This window comes from Ranitomeya imitator, chromosome 3, assembly GCF_032444005.1.
Source record: "Ranitomeya imitator isolate aRanImi1 chromosome 3, aRanImi1.pri, whole genome shotgun sequence".
In the NCBI taxonomy this organism is placed as follows: domain Eukaryota; kingdom Metazoa; phylum Chordata; class Amphibia; order Anura; family Dendrobatidae; genus Ranitomeya; species Ranitomeya imitator.
In genome coordinates, this window is record NC_091284.1 from 93,612,397 (window position 1) to 93,624,803 (window position 12,407).

Genomic DNA, 12,407 nt, shown 5'->3' on the forward strand with positions numbered 1-12,407 from the left:
TTCCATTGTGTGTGGTCAGCGTGGATACATTGAAAAACCCAGTATTCTCCTTCCTTCTTTGTGACATGAAGTCAACATTGGCCAGGACAGCGACCAATGGTTTGATATAACATTGATGTACAAGTTGTTCTGGGCATTTTGGTTACCATTCATATTATCCGTCTCTTCAGTTTTCCTCTTGTCGCCACACCCAGAGAGGTTGACTCACTCAGAGGAGCTTAAATTTCTGAATAATATGTACAACTGTAGCAGGGGCGGATTATCAGAGGGTCAATATGGGCGGTAGCCCAGGGCCCAGTGGTCTGGGGGGGCCCTGGGCTACCGCACAGATTGACCCTCTGATAATCATCTGTGAATGCCGGCGGCCGCCGCCGACATTTATGTGCCCCCCCGCCGTACCTGGTGGGCAGAGAGAGGCGGCCCGCATTGGGCCCCTTCTCATCTGCTCACCGGGCCCCTTCCGGCGCTGCGGCGGTTTCCTATTGACGTGCGGGCACGCTCCCGCACGTCAATAGTTGACAACAGCCGCCAGCCAATTGGAGGCTGGCGCCTGATGTCGGCCGCAGGCGCACACGTCGCCGGCGTCTGACGTCATTGTCAGTCGCCGGCGAGTGTGCGCTGCTGCAGGGAGCTCGCCGCCTGGAGCCCGGACAGGTGAGGAGACTGCTTGTTTTTTGTTTTTTTTTAGAATGGAGGACACACTGAGCGCAATGCTGGAGGACACTGGGGCAGATTGCTGGAGGACACTGGGGCAGATGGCTGGAGGACACTGGGGCAGATGGCTGGAGGACAGTGGGGCAGATGGCTGGAGGACACTGGGGCAGATGGCTAGAGGACACTGGGGCAGATGGCTGGAGGACACTGGGGCAGATTGCTGGAGGACACTGGGGCAGATTGCTGGAGGACACTGGGGCAGATTGCTGGAGGACACTGGGGCAGATTGCTGTAGGACACTGGGGCAGATGGCTGGAGGACACTGGGGCAGATGGCTGGAGGACACTGGGGCAGATTGCTGGAGGACACTGGGGCAGATGGCTGGAGGACACTGGGGCAGATGGCTGGAGGACACTGGGGCAGATTGCTGGAGGACACTGGGGCAGATTGCTGGAGGACACTGGGGCAGATTGCTGGAGGACACTGGGGCAGATTGCTGGTGGACACTGGGGCAGATTGCTGGAGGACACTGGGGCAGATTGCTGGAGGACACTGGGGCAGATTGCTGGAGGACACTGGGGCAGATTGCTGGAGGACACTGGGGCAGATTGCTGGAAGACACTGGGGCAGATTGCTGGAGACACTGGGGCAATGCTGGAGACACTGGGGGAAATGCTGGACATACTGGGGCAGATTGCTGGACACACGGTTGGTAATATTCTGGACACACTGTCTGGGGGCAATGCTGGACGCACTGGGGCAGATTGCTGGACACACTGTCTGGAGGCAATGTGCTGGACACACTGGGGCACTATGCTGGACATACTGGGGCAGATTGCTGGACACACTGGGGGTAATATGCTGGACACACTGGGGCAGATTGCTGGACACACTGGGGCAGATTGCTGGACACACTGTCTGGGGGCAATGCTGGACACACTGGGGGCAATATGCTGGAGACACTGGGGCAATATGCTGGACATACTGGGGCAGATTGCTGGACACACTGGGGGCAGGACTGGAGGCATGGGCAGAATGTAGACACGGGGCATGATTGGAGACACGGGGCAGAATGAAAGACATGGGGCAGGATTGGATCATGGGGCAGGATGGATACGATGGAGACATATGGGGCAGGATGTGGAGATCATATGGGGTAGAATGGATACTCATGAGGGCAGGATGCGAGAACATATGGCTGGAGCCAGGAATGAGACACACGGGGCCAGGATGTGGAATATTATTACCATAGGGGCTAATTAAGGGATATTATTACTGCAGTGATGTATTTATTTTATTTTTTGAGTATACTGTTTTAAATGGGGGTCGGTCCTGTTACTGTGCAGAGTGACACTATATCGCCTTTTTTTCTTCATGTGGTGTAATGTAGAAGTTGTGAAAAATTAAGTAATGTGTTCTACAAGCGGAGCTCGAGATAACTGTGTTATTTCCTGCAGAAACGAGTCCTGGCTGGAAGAAATGATGGCGGTCTGTGCTGGATGAAAGATGAAGGACTTCACCTAGAGACGTCACTGGTGAGTCAGTGTTACCTATACACTGACACTATACACTGTATACTATATAGAGGTCCTGTGTATAATACCACCAGTGATCTCTGTATTACCTCTACACAGACACTGCATACTAAGTACAGATCTCCTGTGAATACTGGCACTTATGGTGATAGTATTGTGTTGTTGTTTTTTACTGATCAGTATTGTAGTATTCAGTCACTATGTAGTGGTAATATATGGTCTGGAAATGGTGTTGTGGTATTTGTCCCTTGTATGTGATATTTGGTCACCAAGTGGTGGTAATATGTGGTCTTGACATGGTGCGGTGGTATTTGTTCCTTGTATGTGATATTATTCGATCACTGTGGTTGTAATTTGTGGTCTGGTCAAGTTGCAGTGGTATTTGTTCCTTGTATGTGATATTATTGGTCAAAATATACCTAAACTGTATTGCAGATTCTACCAAATATTTAAAAGGTTACAGTAGAGTAGGGCCCGGCCATTTTTCTGGAATAATCTGGTTCGGGTATATCATGACCCCCGTCACATGACCCCCGTCACATGACCCCCGTCACATGACCCCCGTCACCTGACCCCCGTCACATGACCGGGGGGGGGGGGGCACAGTGTCTGAACAGCCCGGGGCCCTGTCTACCCTTAATCCACCCCTGAACTGTAGTAACAGAAACATCGAGCTGTTTGGAGATGGTGTTATAACTTTTACCTTTAGAATGTTGGTCTATAATTTTCTTTCTAATTTCCTCTGACAACTCTTTCCTTAGATTTTTCTGGTCCATGTTCAGAGTGGTACACACCATGATACCAAACAGCACAATGACTACTTTTCATCCCTAATTAGGCAAACTGACTGATTAGAAGTTTATGATGCTAATTACAGGACACTCCTTAAGGTACCTTCACACTCAGCGACGCTGCAGCGATACCGACAACGATGTCGATCGCCGCAGCATCGCTGTTTGGTCGCTGGAGAGCTGTCACACAGACAGCTCTCCAGCGACCAACGATGCCGGTAACCAGGGTAAACATCGGGTTACTAAGCGCAGGGCCGCGCTTAGTAACCCAATGTTTACCCTGGTTACCATCGTAAAAGTAAAAAAAACAAAACACTATATACTTACCTTCCGCTGTCTGTCCCCGGCGCTGTGCTTTCCTGCACTCACTGTGAGCACAGCGGCCGGAAAGCAGAGCGGTGACGTTACCGCTGTGCTTTCCGGCTGGCCGGCGCTCACAGCCAGTGCAGAGAAGCACAGCGCCAAGGACAGACAGTGGAAGGTAAGTGTGTAGTGTTTGGTTTTTTTTACTTTTACGCTGGTAACCAGGGTAAACATCGGGTTACTAAGCGCGGCCCTGCGCTTAGTAACCCGATGTTTACCGTGGTTACCAGTGAAGACATCGCTGAATCGGCGTCACACACGCCGATTCAGCGATGTCTGCGGGAGTCCAGCGACGAAATAAAGTGTTGGACTTTCTGCAGCGACCATCGACATCACAGCAGGATCCTGATCGCTGCTGCCTGTCAAACTGAATGATATCACTAGCCAGGATGCTGCAACGTCACGGATCGCTAGCGATATCGTTCAGTGTGACGGTACCTTAAGTTTAACATGTCCCTATGGACAAATTATTTTTAATCTTTTCTAGAGATACCATCATATTTGTTCAGGATTTTTGTGTAGTTTTTTTTTCTTCTGTTGAACCACAATTCAAAAGCAATTTTCTGTTTTTCCTTAGTTGATATTCAGTAAATTTAATTAACAAATAATTTTTCGTTAGTTTCCAGTTATTTCAATAAACATTGTGGGTTTTCCTTACTTTAATATAAGGGTACAAATATATATATATATACATATATATATATATATATTGCTGCAGAAATTCACCCATGTATCAGCCACCACATTGTAGTGCATTGTACCCTAACTTGTAGGGGTGTGCATCTATGCTCAGGCCCACTAAGCCTCTTTAGTATGTACCTCAGTTAATGCACGTTCCCTCCACAGCTAGCTATTATTCATCAGAAGCTGGCATTGTGATTTAGTCACTATTCTTTTACCTTAGTGACCTTGATCAATTTTTACTCTTATGCTTGATGCCTGCTAAATGATCTTTCAGCTGACTCTTGAAACTTTCAGTTCCTCCATTATCACTCATATTTGGCTTGGCTGCGCGTACATGTTATCCTGTGGAGCAAGGAATGCTTAGTGGCTTTTCTTTTTAATTATTTATTTATTCAAAGGATTTAAGACATAAGCAAGATTTAGCCAAAATCCCATAATGAACAGCAGTATAAAACATTATCCATAAATAAAATAAACAAGAATAAAGACATTGTATGTACACATTTCCCAGTTGTGTAATACTTCCTTGAATATTCATCTCCTTATCTATATTTATCAAATGGCTATAGTCCATCTCCATAGTTTCATGCTGGGCAAATAAAAAGCAAAGGAAACCAAAGGAAGAAAAAAAGAACAAAAAAATGAATTTTTCACACTCCTTTTGGCTTCACATATGTAGCCTATTGTCACTCATGTTAATGTCTATTGTGAATATCAAAGTATTCACAAAACCCCTCAAACAAATATAAAATACAAATCAATTTCATTGAATAGAATTAAAACAATTAGAGGAAAATGTGTATAAGGTTTCAGAGGGATTCAAGGGTAACAAAGGTGGTGGGCACACACATATAAGCAGTCACAGGAATAACAGATGATCAATTTCAATTTTATGTCACGAATGGGCATAATCATACGCAATCTGAGTCTAAACATTCTGGGGTATATAATCCTGTATAGTATACAAGTGCTATTAGAAACATGGAAAAACCTACATAGATGTCAGAATCATAGAAATTTCAAAAGAGCCAAGGGAAAACCTCATATGTCCATCAACACTATCATGCTAGGGCATATCATAAAGAAATGTAGAAAGACTCAGAAATATTGTTCTCAAATATACTGCTGCTTACCCTTAATATAATGTGGAGATCACCATGACCACCCTCAAAATAATAAACTTTCAATAGTTTATTTCTGTTAATGTTGATGATTATGGCTTACAGCCAACGAAAACCTAAAAGTCATTATCTGAGTAAATTAGAATACTTTATAACACCAAAATGTTGGCCTACTGAAGTGTATGGTCAATAAATGCACTCAATACTTGGTCGGGGCTCCTTTTGCATCAATTACTGCATCAATGCGGCGTGGCATGGAGGCGATCAGCCTGTGACACTGCTGAGGTGTTATGGAAGCCCAGGTGGCTTTGATAGCAGCCTTCAGCTCATCTGCATTGTTCGGTCCGGTGTCTCATCTTCCTCTTGACAATACCCCATAGATTCTCTAGGAGGTTAAGGTCAGGCGAGTTTGCTGCCAATCAAGCACAGTGATACTGTTGTTTTTAAACTAGGAATTGGTACTTTTGTCAGTGTGGACAGGTGCCAAGTCCTGCTGGAGAATTAAATTTCCATCTCCAAAATGCACGTAGGCAGAGGGAATCATAAAGTGCTCTAAAATTTCCTGGTAGACGGATGCGCTGCCTACACCAGCAGATGACATGGCTCCCCAAATCATCACTGATTGTGGAAACTTTACACTTAGACCTCAAGCAGCTTGGATTGTGGCCTCTCCACTCTTCCTTCAGACCCTGGGACCTTGATTTCTGAATGAAATGCAAAATTTACTTTCATCTGAAAACAACATCTTGGACCACTGAGTAACAGTCCAGTTCTTTTTCTCCTTGTCCCAGGTGAGATGCTTCTGGCATTGTCTATTGGTCATGAGTGGCTTGACTCAAGGAATGCGTCATTCGTAGCCCATGTCCTGGATACGTCTGTGTGTGGCGGCCCTTGAAGCAATGACTCCAGCAGCAGTCCACTCCTTGTGAATCTCCCCCAAATTTTTAATAGCCTTTTCTTAACAATCCTTTCACGGCTGCGGTTATCCCGGTTGCTTGTGAACCTTTTTCTATCACACTTTTTCCTTCCAGTCAACTTTCCATTAATATGCTTGGATACAGCACTCTGTGAACAGCCAGCTTCTTTAGCAATGACCTTTTGTGGCTTACCCTCCTTGTGGAGTGTGTCAATGACTGCCTTCTGGACATCTGTCAAGTCAGCAGTCTTCCCCAAGATTGTGGAGCCTACTGAAACAGACTAAGGGACCTTTTAAACACTTAGGAAGCCTTTGCAAGTGTTTTTTGTTAATTATTCTAATTTATGGAGATAATGACTTTTGGGTTTTCGTTGGCTGTAAGCCACAATCATCAACATTCACAGAAATAAACACATGAAATAGATCACTCTGTTTGTAATGACATTATATAATATACGAGTTTCACTTTTTGTATTAAAGAACTGAAATAAATTAACTTTTTGCTGATATTCTAATTTTGTGAGAAGCACCTGTAAGTCACTCATATATTGGTAAATGGACACATAGCGTTACTATTGATGCATGTCCTTGCTATACAGCGCATATATATATATATATATATATATATATATATATATAGTGCACATGGGCTATTTTCCACATGAACCTCAGGTATACTCTAATGGGTTCACATGTGTGTATAAAAAAACTATTTGAATTTCACCCAGAAAGCTCAGACGATTTTTTTCTCATTTGTCACAAAGGTGCAATCTGTTTTAGCAGTTGTTAAGAATTTACAAGACTAAATACAGTTTATTATGCTAAAAAAATTGCAATATATCCATAAAAATAAGATGCTATACAGTAGCTCCGTATGGAATCCGATTTTTTTTTTCCCACCCATAGACTTGAGTGGCTTTCTTTCACACACGGATTTGGTCCATGAAAAAAAATTCCATTTTTTCATAAACAGCACTTGGACTCAAAATAAGCCTATGGAAATGTACCCTAATACTCAGTAGCTAACTAATAGCAGCAGACCACGTGGACGCAAATACAGTTGCTAATGATGGAACAAGGAGCAGTCAGCTCTTATTCCATCATATTCTCTGCGTTTGAGCTCTAATGTCTAAGTCACACCCTCTGTAGGGAGCTTAAAAACACATTCTGCAGAAGCCGGAGCAGTGGGAATACAGAGGTGAATAATTTTCTTTTGATTACATCAGTGAGTACATTGTATGGGGATATACTAGGTGTGGGGAATATACTGTTGGGCAATAATACTTTGTGTAGGGAGATGTAGAGCCATCATAAAGTGTGGGGAGCTCTAGGGGCCATCAACTGTACGTGAGGGGACTTTAGGGGTAATCAAACTGTGTATTGGGCTTTAGGGCTTTTAAACTGTGTGGCGGGATATACTGTAATGGTGATCAAACTGTGTACCAGGTCTCTGTGGGGACCATTATACTGTGTAATAACTAATATACTGTGTGGAGGGCTGTGTTTGGCATTATACTGTGTGGTGGGCATTATACAGTGTGGAGGGCTGTGTAGGAGCAATATACTTTGTGGATGGCTGTGTGAGGGACATTATTCTGGGTGGAAGGCTGTGGGGAGGCGCTTAAACTGTGTGCCATCATACTTTATGGAGGCCATTACAATGTGTGGAGGCAATTATACTGTGTAAAGGGACGTATGGGGGCCACTATGCTGTACGGAGGTCATTATACTGTGTGGAGGTCGCTATACTGTGTTCATATATTTGTGCAGGAGGGAGTCAGCAATTAGGACTTCAGCTATTGGCCCCATGATTCCTTTGTACACCCCTGCTAATACTTCAAAGCCCTCAGCAGAGATGACAAAGGACTCAATACTCGAACTTGAATGAGTGACAAATCTTTTCTCCATAAATATTGTCAGTTTTTTTTTACTTGAAATACCTGTTCACTATGTGAACAAAAGTATTGGGACACCTACACATTACAACTACAGGAGCATTTATAACAATTTAAATCCATAGTCATCAATATAGGGTTGAAATCCAGTTGTTCCAACCAATCTCACTCAACCATGCCTGTGTAGGCCGGCATAGGTGGTAGCCGTGAACGAGGCACTTGTCTCCATTTAAGCCCCATAGCACTACATGAAAGTGTGAGTCCTGGCTGGGTCTGTAGACTTTTGCTGTGAGGGCATCAGTCTGCATGCAGCTGGTAGTGCAGACAGACAAAGAACATAGGTTCCACAGTTAAATAAAGGAGCCTGTTTTTCAAACATAGAGTCTTTACTGAATGATAATTAGCAAAGTATATATACAAGAGATAGCGGGCACAAAGTCTTGTGGTCGTTTCCTGTATGGAATAAAGAATTTTCGCTTACACCATATTTTTCCTCTGTAGTTCTACTCCAGGGCTCTGCAGTGTCTCTGTTTTGTCCCAAGTCACCACAGCCTAGCCTGAATGCCACAGTCCTGACTAGTGAGTCTGGTTACTTGCTAAGCGGTTCCATGTCTTATTTCTTCCACTACTGGCACCTTGAATCTACCGCTCAGGACCCTCACTAGTCCCACAAACTCGGACCTGTTTAGGCCCATTACCTTCAGCATTGCAAGAGTGGAGGTATGTGGTGTCCTATCCATTGATGCCTCCTCTGGAAGGCTACTGTGACTAATCAGTCACCCTTTCTTTAGGATCTCACCATCCTTATCCTCAAGTCTCCTCTTAGTGTGGATCACCCCAATGGCAGCATTCCTAACATTACACACTGAACTCCAGCTATCTACAGAAAGCAATGACTTGCCCTATGACTTGCCCCAACACTAATCCCCTCCCACTGTGGGCTAGTCTCAAACATTAACTCTATCTTACCCTAATGTCATTACCTATGCTACAGTCTACTATTTATCCATACAAATTTATCAAAAGTCCCAAAAAATTTTGCACACCTCAAAATCATATTCATAAACCACCAATCCCCAGAATATAATCTGGGAGAAAAAAGGCATGGACTAGATTTTCAAAATTAAAACCAATTTTTAATAAATATAATTTCATAAAATACACAAAAAATACACAAACCAGGGGTAAAGCGCACAGTACATATGGTTGGGAACAGTAAATATACAGTACCAGGTAATGCCATGTGCATATAGCCATCAAAAATCCATCAATTGAGCCTAAGTATACTTGTGGGTAACCAATAGTCTCCCAAGCTTCACTACACAGCTTATGTGTTGCTGGACTACTGCAGCAGGGTGTAATACATAGTAACATAGTAACATAGTTAGTAAGGCCGAAAAAAGACATTTGTCCATCCAGTTCAGCCTATATTCCATTATAATAAATACCCAGATCTACGTCCTTCTACAGAACCTAATAATTGTATGATACAATATTGTTCTGCTCCAGGAAGACATCCAGGCCTCTCTTGAACCCCTCGACTGAGTTCGCCATCACCACCTCCTCAGGCAAGCAATTCCAGATTCTCACCGCCCTAACAGTAAAGAATCCTCTTCTATGTTGGTGGAAAAACCTTCTCTCCTCCAGACGCAAAGAATGCCCCCTTGTGCCCGTCACCTTCCTTGGTATAAACAGATCCTCAGCGAGATATTTGTATTGTCCCCTTATATACTTATACATGGTTATTAGATCGCCCCTCAGTCGTCTTTTTTCTAGACTAAATAATCCTAATTTCGCTAATCTATCTGGGTATTGTAGTTCTCCCATCCCCTTTATTAATTTTGTTGCCCTCCTTTGTACTCTCTCTAGTTCCATTATATCCTTCCTGAGCACCGGTGCCCAACACTGGACACAGTACTCCATGTGCGGTCTAACTAGGGATTTGTACAGAGGCAGTATAATGCTCTCATCATGTGTATCCAGACCTCTTTTAATGCACCCCATGATCCTGTTTGCCTTGGCAGCTGCTGCCTGGCACTGGCTGCTCCAGGTAAGTTTATCATTAACTAGGATCCCCAAGTCCTTCTCCCTGTCAGATTTACCCAGTGGTTTCCCGTTCAGTGTGTAATGGTGATATTGATTCCCTCTTCCCATGTGTATAACCTTACATTTATCATTGTTAAACCTCATCTGCCACCTTTCAGCCCAAGTTTCCAACTTATCCAGATCCATCTGTAGCAGAATACTATCTTCTCTTGTATTAACTGCTTTACATAGTTTTGTATCATCTGCAAATATCGATATTTTACTGTGTAAACCTTCTACCAGATCATTAATGAATATGTTGAAGAGAACAGGTCCCAATACTGACCCCTGCGGTACCCCACTGGTCACAGCAACCCAGTTAGAGACTATACCATTTATAACCACCCTCTGCTTTCTATCACTAAGCCAGTTACTAACCCATTTACACACATTTTCCCCCAGACCAAGCATTCTCATTTTGTGTACCAACCTCTTGTGCGGCACGGTATCAAACGCTTTGGAAAAATCGAGATATACCACGTCCAATGACTCACCGTGGTCCAGCCTATAGCTTACCTCTTCATAAAAACTGATTAGATTGGTTTGACAGGAGCGATTTCTCATAAACCCATGCTGATATGGAGTTAAACAGTTATTCTCATTGAGATAATCCAGAATAACATCCCTCAGAAACCCTTCAAATATTTTACCAACAATAGAGGTTAGACTTACTGGCCTATAATTTCCAGGTTCACTTTTAGAGCCCTTTTTGAATATTGGCACCACATTTGCTATGCGCCAGTCCTGCGGAACAGACCCTGTCGCTATAGAGTCACTAAAAATAAGAAATAATGGTTTATCTATTACATTACTTAGTTCTCTTAGTACTCGTGGGTGTATGCCATCCGGACCCGGAGATTTATCTATTTTAATCTTATTTAGCCGGTTTCGCACCTCTTCTTGGGTTAGATTGGTGACCCTTAATATAGGGTTTTCATTGTTTCTTGGGATTTCACCTAGCATTTCATTTTCCACCGTGAATACCGTGGAGAAGAAGGTGTTTAATATGTTAGCTTTTTCCTCGTCATCTACAACCATTCTTTCCTCACTATTTTTTAAGGGGCCTACATTTTCAGTTTTTATTCTTTTACTATTGATATAGTTGAAGAACAGTTTGGGATTAGTTTTACTCTCCTTAGCAATGTGCTTCTCTGTTTCCTTTTTGGCAGCTTTAATTAGTTTTTTAGATAAAGTATTTTTCTCCCTATAGTTTTTTAGAGCTTCAATGGTGCCATCCTGCTTTAGTAGTGCAAATGCTTTCTTTTTACTGTTAATTGCCTGTCTTACTTCTTTGTTTAGCCACATTGGGTTTTTCCTATTTCTAGTCCTTTTATTCCCACAAGGTATAAACCGCTTACACTGCCTATTTAGGATGCTCTTAAACATTTCCCATTTATTATCTGTATTCTCATTTCTGAGGATATTGTCCCAGTCTACCAGATTAAGGGCATCTCTAAGCTGTTCAAACTTTGCCTTCCTAAAGTTCAATGTTTTTGTGACTCCCTGACAAGTCCCCCTAGTGAAAGACAGGTGAAACTGCACAATATTGTGGTCGCTATTTCCTAAATGCCCAACCACCTGCAGATTTGTTATTCTGTCAGGTCTATTAGATAGTATTAGGTCTAAAAGTGCTGCTCCTCTGGTTGGATTCTGCACCAATTGTGAAAGATAATTTTTCTTGGTTATTAGCAGAAACCTGTTGCCTTTATGGGTTTCACAGGTTTCTGTTTCCCAGTTAATATCCGGGTAGTTAAAGTCCCCCATAACCAGGACCTCATTATGGGTTGCAGCTTCATCTATCTGCTTTAGAAGTAGACTTTCCATGCTTTCTGTTATATTTGGGGGTTTGTAACAGACCCCAATGAGAATTTTGTTACCATTTTTCCCTCCTAATACTGCACAGTGCTTGATTAAATGGGGCCCAAACACCCTCTACAAACAAATGTACTTATCCCGCATACAAAGCCAAATGTACTAAGCTGTAAAGTGGAGTGAAATATATGTAAACTTACATGATTGGCTATCCCGATAAGTACTGTTCCACAACGACCCCGACAGCGCCGTTTCGCCTGACTGGCTTCCTCAAATAGGGGGCATTTATCCATACAGTTGTAAGCAGATCACTGTATGCAACACGCAGACAAGGAAAAGGCGGACGTAACAATTTATCTATTTATTCTCTGGGTGTAAATATAGGTGTGGATGATATGAACAGAAAGAGAATTGCGGTGAACAGGGTATTTCCATATTACAATATTCAATATACAATAATAGCAAAGTTTTTATCAACGCACAATAACTCTTGCAGCACTAATTCACTACGTTATATATCTAGTTTCTAGTGAGAACAATGTTCACAGTAA

General features: G+C 43.1%; 1 long non-coding RNA gene across 1 annotated transcript in view; it reads right to left on the bottom strand.

The window, feature by feature from the left end:
* Positions 1–12,178, bottom strand: part of LOC138671933 (uncharacterized) — a 31,281-nt gene extending 19,103 nt beyond the window's left edge. Inside the window, exon 1 of the long non-coding RNA XR_011319487.1 lies at positions 12,057–12,178. This is a non-coding gene — a long non-coding RNA (uncharacterized lncRNA). The remainder of the gene's footprint in view (positions 1–12,056) is intronic.
* Positions 12,179–12,407: the final 229 nt, after the last annotated feature.